Here is a 12520-nt window from a genome sequence, read left to right on the forward strand (position 1 = left end):
TCATTTGACTACGGCCATGTTGGAACGCCACTTTTAGTCGGGAAATCGACCCCAGGACTTATTCTCAGTAAGCCTAGTACTTATTCCATCGGTCACTTTTGCCGAACCGCCTAGTTACAGGGACGTAAGCACACCAGCTTCTGTTGTCAAGCGATGTTGGAGCGACAAACACACAAACACATATCTATATACACGACGGGCTTCTTTCAGTTTCTGTCTTTCAAATCTACTCACAAGGCTTTGGTTGGCCCGAGGCTATAGTAGAAGACACTTGTCCAAGGTGCCACACAGTGGGACTGAACCCAGACCCATGTGATTGGTAAGCAAGCTACTAACCACACAGCCACTCCTACGCATATATATATATATATATATATATATATATATGTATGTATGTATGTATATATGTATGTATAATGACACTTTCCGAGTCATATAGGCTCATATGGCCGGTTTTCCGGTTTCCGTGGCATATATAATTATTCTTCATTTGACGGGGCGCCGGTCCGTCGCAGGATTGCAAATGTTTGTCAGCTGAGTGGACTGGACCAATGTGAAATGAAGTGTTTTGCTCAAGAACACAACACATCGCCCGGTCCAGGAATCGAAACCTCAATCTTACTATTATGAGCGCAGCAGCCTAACCACTAAGCCACACGCCTCCACCCATGGCCGAAATGCCCTTGATGATAGGTGTGCTCAGTCGTATTTCGAATTGGCAATATAAAATCTTGTAGATCCAAGGAAAAGGGACGGAAAGCAGCGTGGACAGTTTTTGTCCTGATATGTTTTAAACGAATTTAAATTAAATTCCGTTACTTTAATCTTCTGGCTCGGCTACGGCCATTTTACTTTTAAATATTCATTAAAAATTATTAACTAAATTATTTAAGCAATTAAGAAGAAATATTTAAGGTATGAGTTATTTAAAAAAATATCATTCAGCTTGTTTTAATTATACTTTAATTACATTTCTCTTTTCATCATGTGACTATTATAGAAGGGTGGAGGCGCAATGGCCCAGTGGTTAGGGCAGCGGACTCGCGGTCGTAGGATCGCGGTTTCGATTCCCAGACCGGGCGTTGAGCGAAAAACACATAAAAAAGCTCCACGAGGCTCCGGCAGGGGATGGTGGTGATCCCTGCTGTACTCTTTCACCACTCTTTCTCTCACTCTTACTTCCTGTTTCTGTTGTACCTGTATTTCAAAGGGCCGGCCTTGTCACACTCTGTGTCACGCTGAATATCCCCGAGAACTACGTTAAGGGTACACGTGTCTGTGGAGTGCTCAGCCACTTACACGTTAATTTCACGAGCAGGCTGTTCCGTTGGTCGGATCAACCGGAACCCTCATCGTCGTAACCGACGGAGTGCTTCTCATTATAGAAGGAAAATGACGGGATTTACAAAGCATTTGACGGCTGAAATGTGAGCTTTAATTTCCAATTTGTTGTAGAATTTCTGTGGTCATTAGTTTGTTTTCTTTTTGGCTCAAGTTCAGCCCTGGCGGAGCAAAACTGTGACATAAGTAATTTCTGAGATGACAATGGAAGACTTGCACAAAAGATTATGAAAGCATCGTATATGCGCTGATTTTTTCATTCGACTTGCATTCCATTGATGTCCTTTATTTATTGCGGTCATTTCTCAACACAAATGTCCAGGCATGGCTGTCTGTTTCACCTAAGGTTTACAGCTTTTACGTGGTTTCTCTTGGATTATTTTAAAGGGGACTCATCAACTGTCCATATTGTATAGGGAAAACGAAATATATTCAGAAAATGATGCAGATGTTCCCAGAAAATATGTTGTGACTCTCAGATTCAGGAAAAAATAATGTATGAATCAACCATCCGAGAAACATTGATGGCCGACAGCTACAAGAAATTTAAAATTACCCTTATCGATGAATTTAAATGAAAAAGAGTTTTGTCTCTTTATAAGATAGTTCGATAACTGGTATTTTTCTTATAATTTCTGTCTTGCTGTGTGACAAAGATGTGTCGACTTTGCCTTTCATCTTTTCGGGATCGATAAATTAAGTACCAGTTACGAACTGGGGTCGATGTAATCGACTAAATCCGTTTGCCTGTCCTTGTTTGTCCTCTCTGTGTTTAGCCCCTTGTGGGCAGTAAAGAAATAGGTATTTCGTCTGAGGCGAAGTTCTGAGTTCAAATTCTGCCGAGGTCGACTTTGCCTTACATCCTTTCGTGATCGATAAATTAAGTACCAGTGAAACACTGGGGGTTGATGTAATTGACTAGTCCCCCCACCACCACAAAATTCATGCCCTGTGCCTTCAGTTGAAAGGATTATTTTATTATTGTCTTCTTTATTGGAAATATGTCTCTTCCAATTTAACGAAATGCCGATAGGCAAATGTGTGGTGTGTGTGTGCGTGTGAGAGAGAGAGAGAGAGAGAGAGAGAGAGAGAGAGATGTCACGGAGACATATTTGTGTCAGCTAGAAAGAGAAAGCAGATATTGCTAAATTTTATTGATACTTGGGGAATCGTATCAAATCTATGGAAATTAGAATCAAGCAGCGTTCACAAGTTTAGCTATTCTTATATATATCGTCTTTCATGTTTACAAACACACAAATACGTACACTCACAAATACACACTTACGCAAACACACGCACACACGCACACACGCACACGGTGTCTCCTTTTCTCTAGTACACAGATTGAGTGATGTGTGTGTGTGTATATACACCCGTTTGTGTGTAGGCGGAGAAGGAAAAAAAGTGGGGGTGAGAGAGAGAGAGAATGGAGAGAGAAAGTGAGGGGGAATGAAGAAAGAGAGAGAGAGATGGAAGGAAGAAAGAAAGAAAGGGAGAGAGAGTGTGAAGAAAGAGAAAGAGAGAGAGATGGAATGGAGAGAGAAAGAGAAAGGGAATGAAGAGAGAAAGAGAGTGTAAAGAAAGTGAAAGAGAGAGAGAGAGACTGAAGAGGGAAAGTGAGAAGGAATGAAAAGAGAAAGAGAGATAGAATTTGTGTGTATGTGTGTGTGTATGTACGAGTGTGTGTCTGTGTGTCCGTGTCTATTTCTATTTGCATTTGCATCAATATTATTAGCATTATTATCTGCAATATTGGAAAATGTTTTCGTTGATTTAAAGAAATCGCAATAAATATTCGTCAAATCACTTATTTCTCTATACGCATACATATATGTATATGTATATATATATATATATATATATATATATATATATATATATATATATATATATATGTATGTGTGTGTGTGTGTGTGAGTGTATATATATATATATATATATATATGTGTGTGTGTATGTGTGTGTATGTGTGTCAATATATATATATATACACACATATATATCGATATATATATTTATGTATGTATATATATATATGCATGTATGTATCCACAGAGAGAGAGAGGTGAGTGAGTGAAAGAGAGCGAGAGAAATAGAGTGGGGTCTGAAGGTCAATCCTGATAATTCCCGTGAGATGTATTATCTTTTGATATACTTTTACGGTCATTGTGGATAAAAGGTTTCGTATAAATTTCATTGAAATTTATGAGTGTTGATATAAGCGGCGTACTTTTATGTTAAGGTTTTCAGTCTTTAAACACGAGGAGAACGGAATCAAATTGTTCTGATTTAAATCTTCTTTGACATTTTGGTATTTAAATTTTACGTCTTTCCATTCTAGAAAGAAGCTCGTCGTTGTTGCTGCTAGTATTTTATTGCTGGGTCAATCCAGGTCAAGCAGACCATTGCATAAAAACACTTCGGTTGTGACCTTCCATTGTTACTTCTTGAATCAGAAGATAGCGTGAATGACTTGAGGCAGGCTTCGTAGAAACCGACTACGGTGGGCTCGAGAAGAAAAGCGAATTTACGTAGGAGGGAAGCTGATGTTGAATCTAGTTCGCCGTTTCGATTCTGGACTGCAGCTACTCCACTCTTTCCAAATTTGCAAATATTTATAACTACTTCCTGTTACAGCCGGAAGCCAGTAGATCTGCTCATCTACGAATGCTGTTGTTGATCTTGTTTAGCCCCAGATCTACTTTGAGCGAGCAAACTTATTACTAAGGTTATTCAAATCATGATCACACTGCCTTTGCAGCAGTGTTTATCTCAGACCACACTATGAAATGTTATCTATTCTAAAGATGAGACAGGCTATGATTTAAGAGAGATTTAACTGCTATGTCATGCAGGTCGAATTCCATAATTTAGTGAGTAATTCAGCTATTCCTTAATGTTTAGCCTATTTCTTTACTGCCCACAAGGGGCTACACAAATAGGGGACAAATAAGGACAGACACACGGATTAAGTCGAGTATATCGACTCCAGTTCGTAACTGGTACTTATTTAATCGACCCCGAAAGGATGAAAGGCAAAGTCGACCTCGGCGGAATTTGAACTCAGAACGCAGTGGCAGACGAAATACTGCTAAGCATTTCGCCCGGCGTGCTAACGTTTCTGCCAGCTCGCCGCCTCATTTAATACCATTGTTGTAAAACACACGAGGAAGCAAATACATAAGACATGGTTCATCTTTTTCAAGAAGCGGGATGCATGAGACCTGGCTCATCATCAGACGAGCTGCACAACTTAAAAGATTCCATGGTAATTTTTCGCTTAGGTGCGCCATTTAGAAAGTCCCGTGGGCTGCACTTTGTTCACGACTGATCGACTTTGTTGGCTTAACCCGCTAGAAATAGCAGCTGAACCTACCTCAAATCAAATCCTATTGCCCTAAAAAATAACTTGTATATATTTCTTTATTGCTCACAGAGGGGACAAACAAGGACATACAAAGAGATTAAGTTGATTACATTGACGCCAGTGCGTAACTGGTATTTATTTAATCGACCCCGAAAGGTTGAAAGGCAAAGTAGACCTCGGCGGAATTTGAACTCAGAACGTAACGGCAGACGAAATGCTGCTAAGCATTTCACCCGGTGTGTTAACGTTTTTGCCAGCTCGCCGCCATACCTTGTATAATGAGGTTCTGGGTTCCCAATACATAAAAAACACGGCAGGATACTCGCTCCTGGAATGTTTTGATACTAGTTTTGTTGAATCAGACTTAGTTAGCCTCTGCTTAAACATCAACATCTCTATCATCATCATCCAGGCACCTTTGGTTGAATTGTTTCCGATACAAGTCTTTCATACCTATATTTCACCTGTAGAAATTTTAGAATAAGAATCAACCACAAAAATCTCACCAGGCTGTAGAAAAAGAGACCTGCGAAATGGTTGCCGTTACGTCCTTTCTCCTCTCTCTCGCTTATGAACTGAATAACATAATCAAATCACCCAATAATAAAAACAAAACGAAGCCAAAAAATATATGCAAAGTCTTTCTGTTTTTCTTTGATAAACAATATAACTATTTCCTTCTTACAAATCAAAGTCAATATATCCTGGTAAACCCGTTACTTGAAGAGTTTGGTGTGGAGTCAGTTAATCAAATTATTGTTTTTATAGCGGAAAAACACAACATATAAATATTTACCCTAGAATCTTAGTAAAACTTCCTGTTAGTTGTTATAAAGCTTATTCTGAGTGGCTCATCGACTTGTCATTCATATTTATATGTATGTATGTATGTATGCATGCATCTATCTATCTATCTATCTATCTATCTATCTATCTATCTATCTATCTATCTATCTATCTATCTATCTATCTATCTATCTATCTATCTATCTATCTGTCTGTCTGTCTGTCTGTCTGTCTGTCTGTCTGTCTATCTGTCTGTCTATCTATCTATCTATCTATCTATCTATCTATCTATCTATCTATCTATCTATCTGTCTATCTATCTATCTATCTATATATATATATATCTATGCATCTATCTATCCCGTTGGGTGAATTATCCGGACCAAGCTACTCTTTCAAGCCAGGTGTCCCGCTTTCCCCAAACAGTCTTCATATCTTCAACCTGATAGCCGGTGTCTTTCACAAGTTACTCGATATCTGCTCTTCTTGCTCTGCCAATACCTGGATGTCCATGTGTATATTCCCACAGAAGAAGATCGCCAGACATTTCATCTTTGCTTCTCCAGCAGTCTCTTGCTTAAAGTATTCTATCTTTGATTACCGAGGTGTCAACAGGAAGAGGTGTTTCTTCAAAGCAGTCTTTCAATCAGTTCTCTATGACTCTTCGGCATGAACACCGAACAAGATATTTAAAAACAAGCTAGATCGTACGTCTACGAAAATACCTCCTACACTTTTCAATCTTTCTTGGCAACAACATCCAACAAAGCAACAGTTGTATGACAGTCTTTTTACTGTTACACTCAGCCGACTCATAAAAAAGATACTTCGGATATTGAGCTGGCCTGGATACAAATTATTTGATAAAAAGGGTAAAAAAGATAAGCATATTACTGTCGGGACACTTTCGATCTTCGATCTGTCTGCTCGATCGATTCTGACCGGGGGTTAAACATAAAAACAACATATGAGTAAAAAATCTGGTTGTGTCAAGTAAATAAAACTGATCCGATATCTCTCGGACCCGTTTATACAGATTAATACGAGTAGCTCTACTTAAACTTGAAATACAAATCACTTAACCCATTCCAGATGATGGTGTTTACATTGACCGATCCCAGCGTCTTCATTTTATAAAGCAAACACTCGTAACACAGGCGCTGACATCAAGTTGTAATACGCCGCGGTAATAAACCTGTTGACAACGATCACTATTTTACAAAGCAACAGCTGTCAGACAGACATTTCGTTTTTCTTTGGTAGAACACACACATCTGTAAATCTCCACTGATGTAAGTGGTTTCAGACCGCAAAACAAAGCCTATTTATCCTTCTTGCAACAATCGACATAAAACATTTCGTTTGATTTGTCATGTTATTTGTTATTTATATTAGAAAAAGAGTAGAAATAGAAAATGGCTGGTGATGGTTTCGCTTGAATATTACTGCTCTTTATTTTATCAATACTAAATGAGTTACCATCTGATATTTAAGAGTAAACTAACGATTGCTGAAGACAAAAACATAAGCTTTGGAGCAGCCTAGATGGACACTACCCGTAAAAACAATTACGAATTACTCAATGAATCTGAATTTCATTGTAATACCAGCGTCAGGACATTCATTGTACGGAGACAAATAATAAAACGATAAAAAGAATACAATTAGCTTTACAACGACGATGAATTTTATTGTTCGGGAATCGATCTGATAATTAATTTTACCAATCGGAAGTGCATATCGATTGGTGATTTGGTGACCAGCCATATTTACCGATAACTCAGTAGTGTGTGTGTATGTATGCATGTATGTGTGTATGTATGTATGTATGTATGTATGTATGTATGTATGTATGTATGTATGTGCATCTGTCGATATATGAATGTGTACGGAAATCTCTCTCACTCTCTGTCTATATCTTCTTCTTCTTCTTCTTCTTCTTCTTCTTCTTCTTCTTCTTCTTCTTCTTCTTCTTCTTCTTCTTCTTCTTCTCTTCTTCTTCTTCTTCTTCTTCTTCTTCTTCTTCTTCTTCTTCTTCTTCTTCTTCTTCTTCTTCTCTGCTAAAATTTGAGCTCAGAACGCAACGGCAGACGAAATACCGCTAAGCTTTTCGCCCGACGTGCTAACGTTTCTGCCAGATCACCACCCTCTAGAAATTATTCTATCGTTCTTTTTTGCCGAAACGCTAAGTTACTGGAACGTAAACACACCAGCATCAGTTGTCAAGTGATGTGGGGGGACAAACACAGACATACAAACACACACACACACACACACACATACACACACACACACACACACACACACACACACACACACACACACACACACACACACACACACACACACATATATATATATATATTGGACAGGCTTCTTTCATTCTTTCAGTTTCCGATTACCAAATCCACTGACAAGGCTTTGGTCAGCCCGAGGCTATAGTAGACCCTATGCCTTGTCAGTAGGGGCCCTAGGTGCCATTGCCAAATGCCCTTCTGTTATGATACTTTGTCGTGATTGAGGTCTTCTGCCATACTCAATTAAACAACTATCAATCCACCAACACGTAATTCCAACATCTCTTCTCAAACGACTTTTACGGCTGTTTTTATGCAGCATCTGTACATACCACACTTATTTTTGTATCTCTAGCACGCATGCGTGCATATACAGATTAGAACCGTCCATTCACGGGGGTGTTCGGATTCTTCCACAACACCTTCAAATCACACCTAAATGTCATTCAGAACATAGGAGACATTTTGCAGTAAGATAAATATATAATCTAAAAAGAGAATAAGGTAATGTAAAGAGCAGGGCGTCGTAGGAACCACTAGAATGGACTCAACTTAGGGGCTAAAACAATAACAACACCGATAAAAACAATGATTACCACCTCCACCACCATCAATCACCTCCATCAACGCCGCCGCAGCCGCCGACAGCACTACATCAACAAGAAAAGCAACAACCTTACATTAGATGTATTCTAGACGCGGTTGCAATTGTGGGGAAAAAACAAAAAAAAACACAACAAAACAAAATCTCATTCCGACTCGACGTGAAGATTTTACGATGAATTAACTAATTTAATTTACTGGTTTTACAATAATGTGAAAGAAAAACTAAAATAAAATAACAACAATAATAATAATAATAATAATAATAATAATAATAATAATAATAATAATAATAACAACAACAATGACAATAATAACAACACAACAACAACAACAACAACAACAACATAATAATAATATAATTGTAATAATGATAACAATAGTAAAAATAAAAATAATAATAATAATAATGATAATAATAATAATAATAATAATACTAATACTAATACTACTACTACTACTAATAATAATACTAATACTAATAATAATAATAATAATACTACTACTACTACTACTACTACTACTACTACTAATAATAATAATAATGATAATAATAATAATGATAATAATAATAATAATAATAATAATAATAATAATAATAATAATAATAATAATAATAATGATAATAACAATAATAATAATAATAATAGTAGTAGTAATGATAACAATAGTAAAAATAATAATAACAGTCAATAAAGATGATAGTGTGATTTTAATAGGCAGTGTTTTTTAGAGGTTTTGGTTTTTAAGCAATTTGTTGGAAACACTTAATGGATTTGGATGATATTCCATCAGCCAAATAAACAAAACAAAATTGCAGACCTGTCTTCATTGCTTCAACCGAAATATATGAATATGTTAGGTGTCAACAACATCTAACAATTCATTAAATAAAACAATAGCAAGATATAGGAAGCAATAAGAAAGAACCAAAACAAACGAAAAAAAATATATAGATCCAAATCTCCGAAGTAAATTTAATGTGATGTCACAAATCTGTGATAAGTGAGTCGTGCTGAATTTATTGATTGGGCGGGAGATACCAAACAACTGCAAATTGTCCCCAAACACCTGAGCAGGTCGTTGTTCTAAAACTGTTGGCTTTTCACAAACAGCAGTAAAACCAAATATTTTTTTATGATGGCGAAAATAGATGGGAATATCTCAATCAGCAGCAGCAGGGTTGATGGTCATGGTAGGTTAGACATTCCGAACGTTAACACACATATACGTACATATGTATATACACACACATATACACATATGCATCTGTGTGTTGACAAACGTTTCAAAAGCCAGCGCACTGTCTGCTCCCAGCCCACACCATGATGGTGGCATAAAGGAAAACATATAAAAACTTGCTTCAAAAACCATTAGCCCCATGCAGACACTATTAATCTCTACCAAACATTTTTAACACCACAACACTAGTCGTGTGAAATACGGAACGCTTTTCTGTCGCATGCACGCACATACGCACACACTCAGAACACACACGTATATATATATATATATATATATATATATATACATATACATATATATATATACAAATATATATACATACATACGTATATATATACACATACATACATACACACATACACACACACATATATATGTATATAGGTATGTGTGTGTGTGTGCATGGGTATATGTGTATATGTATATAAATATATATATATATGGACATGTATAGACACACACATATATACGCACACATTCATATATAGTTCAAAATTGTACAAAAAAGAAAGAAAGAGACACGTGAAGGAACAACAAACAGTTTGACACTCAGGGAAAATGGAAGAGTCTTTGACGTTTCGAGCCTATGCTCTTATACAGAGAGGAATGTTTATAGGACTTTATATTTTTTATTTTATTTTATTTTATCTAGTTTCAGCTCACGAGCTGTGGCCATGCTGGGGCACCGCCATTTATATATATATATATATATATATATATATATATATATATATATATTATATATAGGCGCAGGAGTGACTGTGTGGTAAGTAGCTTGCTAACCAACCACATGGTTCTGGGTTCAGTCCCACTGCGTGGCATCTTAGGCAAGTGTCTTCTGCTATAGCCGCGGGCCGACCAATGCCTTGTGAGTGGATTTGGTAGACGGAAACTGAAAGAAGCCTGTCGTATATATGTATGTGTGTGTGTGTTTGTGTGTCTGTGTTTGTCCCCCTAGCACTGCTTGACAACCGACGCTGGTGTGTTTACGTCCCCGTCACTTAGCGGTTCGGCAAAAAAGACCGATAGAATAAGTACTAGGTTTACAAAGTATAAGTCCCGGGGTCGATTTGCTCGACTAAAAGCGGTGCTCCAGCATGGCCGCAGTCAAATGACTGAAACAAGTAAAAGAGTATATATATATATATATACACATACATACATATGCACAAGCACACACAAACACAAACACGTACACACACACACACACTCATCCACACGCATGTATATATGTGTGTGTGTGTGTGTGTGTGTGTGTTCATCATGCATGCGTGTGTGCGACACCATGTTTGTCTAAATTCCTGTTGATTTGTTGAAGTACGCATGACCAACCTACTTGGCAGAAGGAGACCCTTTGAATAAGAAACAGCCCGAAAATGGGGTTTATCTGATGGACCATACATGTCAAGTAGGGTCTCCAGCATGGCTGCAGTCCATTGTTTGAAACTCGTGTAAAAGTATATGTAGAAGATTAAATAGGCGCAGAAGTAGCAGTGTGGTAAGTAGCTCGCTTACCAACCACATGCTTCCGGCTTCAGTCGCACTGCGTGACTCCTTGGGCGGGTGTCTTCCACAATAGCCTTGGGCCGACTAAAGCTTTGTGAGTCGTCGGCAAAAAAGACCAATAGAATAAGCACTAGGCTGGTGCTCCAGCATAGCCGTAGCCAAATGACGGAAATAAATTAGAGAATAAAAGAATAAAAGAATGTGTAAATGTATTCGTTATAAGCGAAATTCATCCACCGGTGATTGATTAATCTATGTTTTTCTGTATCAGTAGATCTTAAGATTGTCTTAACAATCGCTTGCCAGGAGAAGTTTGCGACTGACGACGCTCAATCATGCAGAAATGCGTATTTAGCAATTCCGCTACCGCTGTGAAACGCTTTTCCTCTGCTACCGATATAACTCTGTGTTTTTTAACTCTTGACAGCGATACGAGATGCCTTCTCGAGACGAGTCACCGCAGTTTCCAGGCTGTTTACAATATATCAGCGTCGTTAAATGGTGATAGAAAAAGAAATTCGATGAACGCACGAATAAGTGTAACTAAGAGGCTTATGAGACAAAGAGGATGCAAAGAAATAAATAATAAATGAAGTTATACAAGTAAAACAAAGATTTTCGACACCCGTTTTACTAGATTTCTCAACTAACTTCGATTATCAATAGGAACATAAATCAGTAAGTGTGATGAGGAATTATCAACATGAAAGTGTTCACGAATTATGCATTAAAATTTAATCCAGCAACGACGTTTTCGGTAGACATTTGTCTTTTTTTTTAATGTCACTTTGTTGAAATCTACTGTACTGTGTTGAGGATGTTTAGGACTAATGAAGATAAACTTTTCTTCTAAGTTTACCACTTGCACGCGCGCGCACACACACACACACGCACACACACATGCACACACGCGCACACACACACATACGCACGTACGCGCGCACACAGACGCACACACACACAGACAACACATTAAACTATGTGCTTATGAGTAACTTCCTTATGATGTTCTCTTGTTGGTATATATTTACAGTTTAGAAAATATAACCTTTGTTTTGTCTAGAGGGGGTCATTATACCAATAATAACACACACAATGGTTCAATACCACTTCTTAGTTGTTAGTTAATTGGTTAAATATCTAACCAATTGACTAATCGATCGTTTGTTTAATGTGCTGGTTAGACAATGAATCAGTTGTTCATTAGTCAATCTCATTTAGTCGCCATTCGCAACTTTTTCAAGCTCTGCCCAGAGTATGTCCTAGAATCAGTCTCATGCATGTTATAATTATTGAGTGTAATGCACTTCCCACGACACAAGATTTTTTTCAATACACCAATTCACGCGAAGAAACTTGCAAAGCAAATACA

At 37.6% G+C, this 12520-nt stretch overlaps 1 protein-coding gene across 1 annotated transcript in view; it reads left to right on the forward strand.

Annotated features, from left to right (window-relative positions):
* The first annotated feature begins 1682 nt into the window (after positions 1-1682).
* LOC115218578 (glycine receptor subunit alphaZ1) overlaps positions 1683-12520 on the forward strand; it is a 208054-nt gene continuing 197216 nt past the window's right edge. Inside the window, exon 1 of the mRNA XM_036508505.1 lies at positions 1683-1687. The gene's annotated coding sequence lies outside the window, so the exon portion shown is untranslated. The remainder of the gene's footprint in view (positions 1688-12520) is intronic.

The sequence above is a fragment of the Octopus sinensis genome, linkage group LG13 (genome assembly GCF_006345805.1).
Source record: "Octopus sinensis linkage group LG13, ASM634580v1, whole genome shotgun sequence".
Lineage (NCBI taxonomy): Eukaryota > Metazoa > Mollusca > Cephalopoda > Octopoda > Octopodidae > Octopus > Octopus sinensis.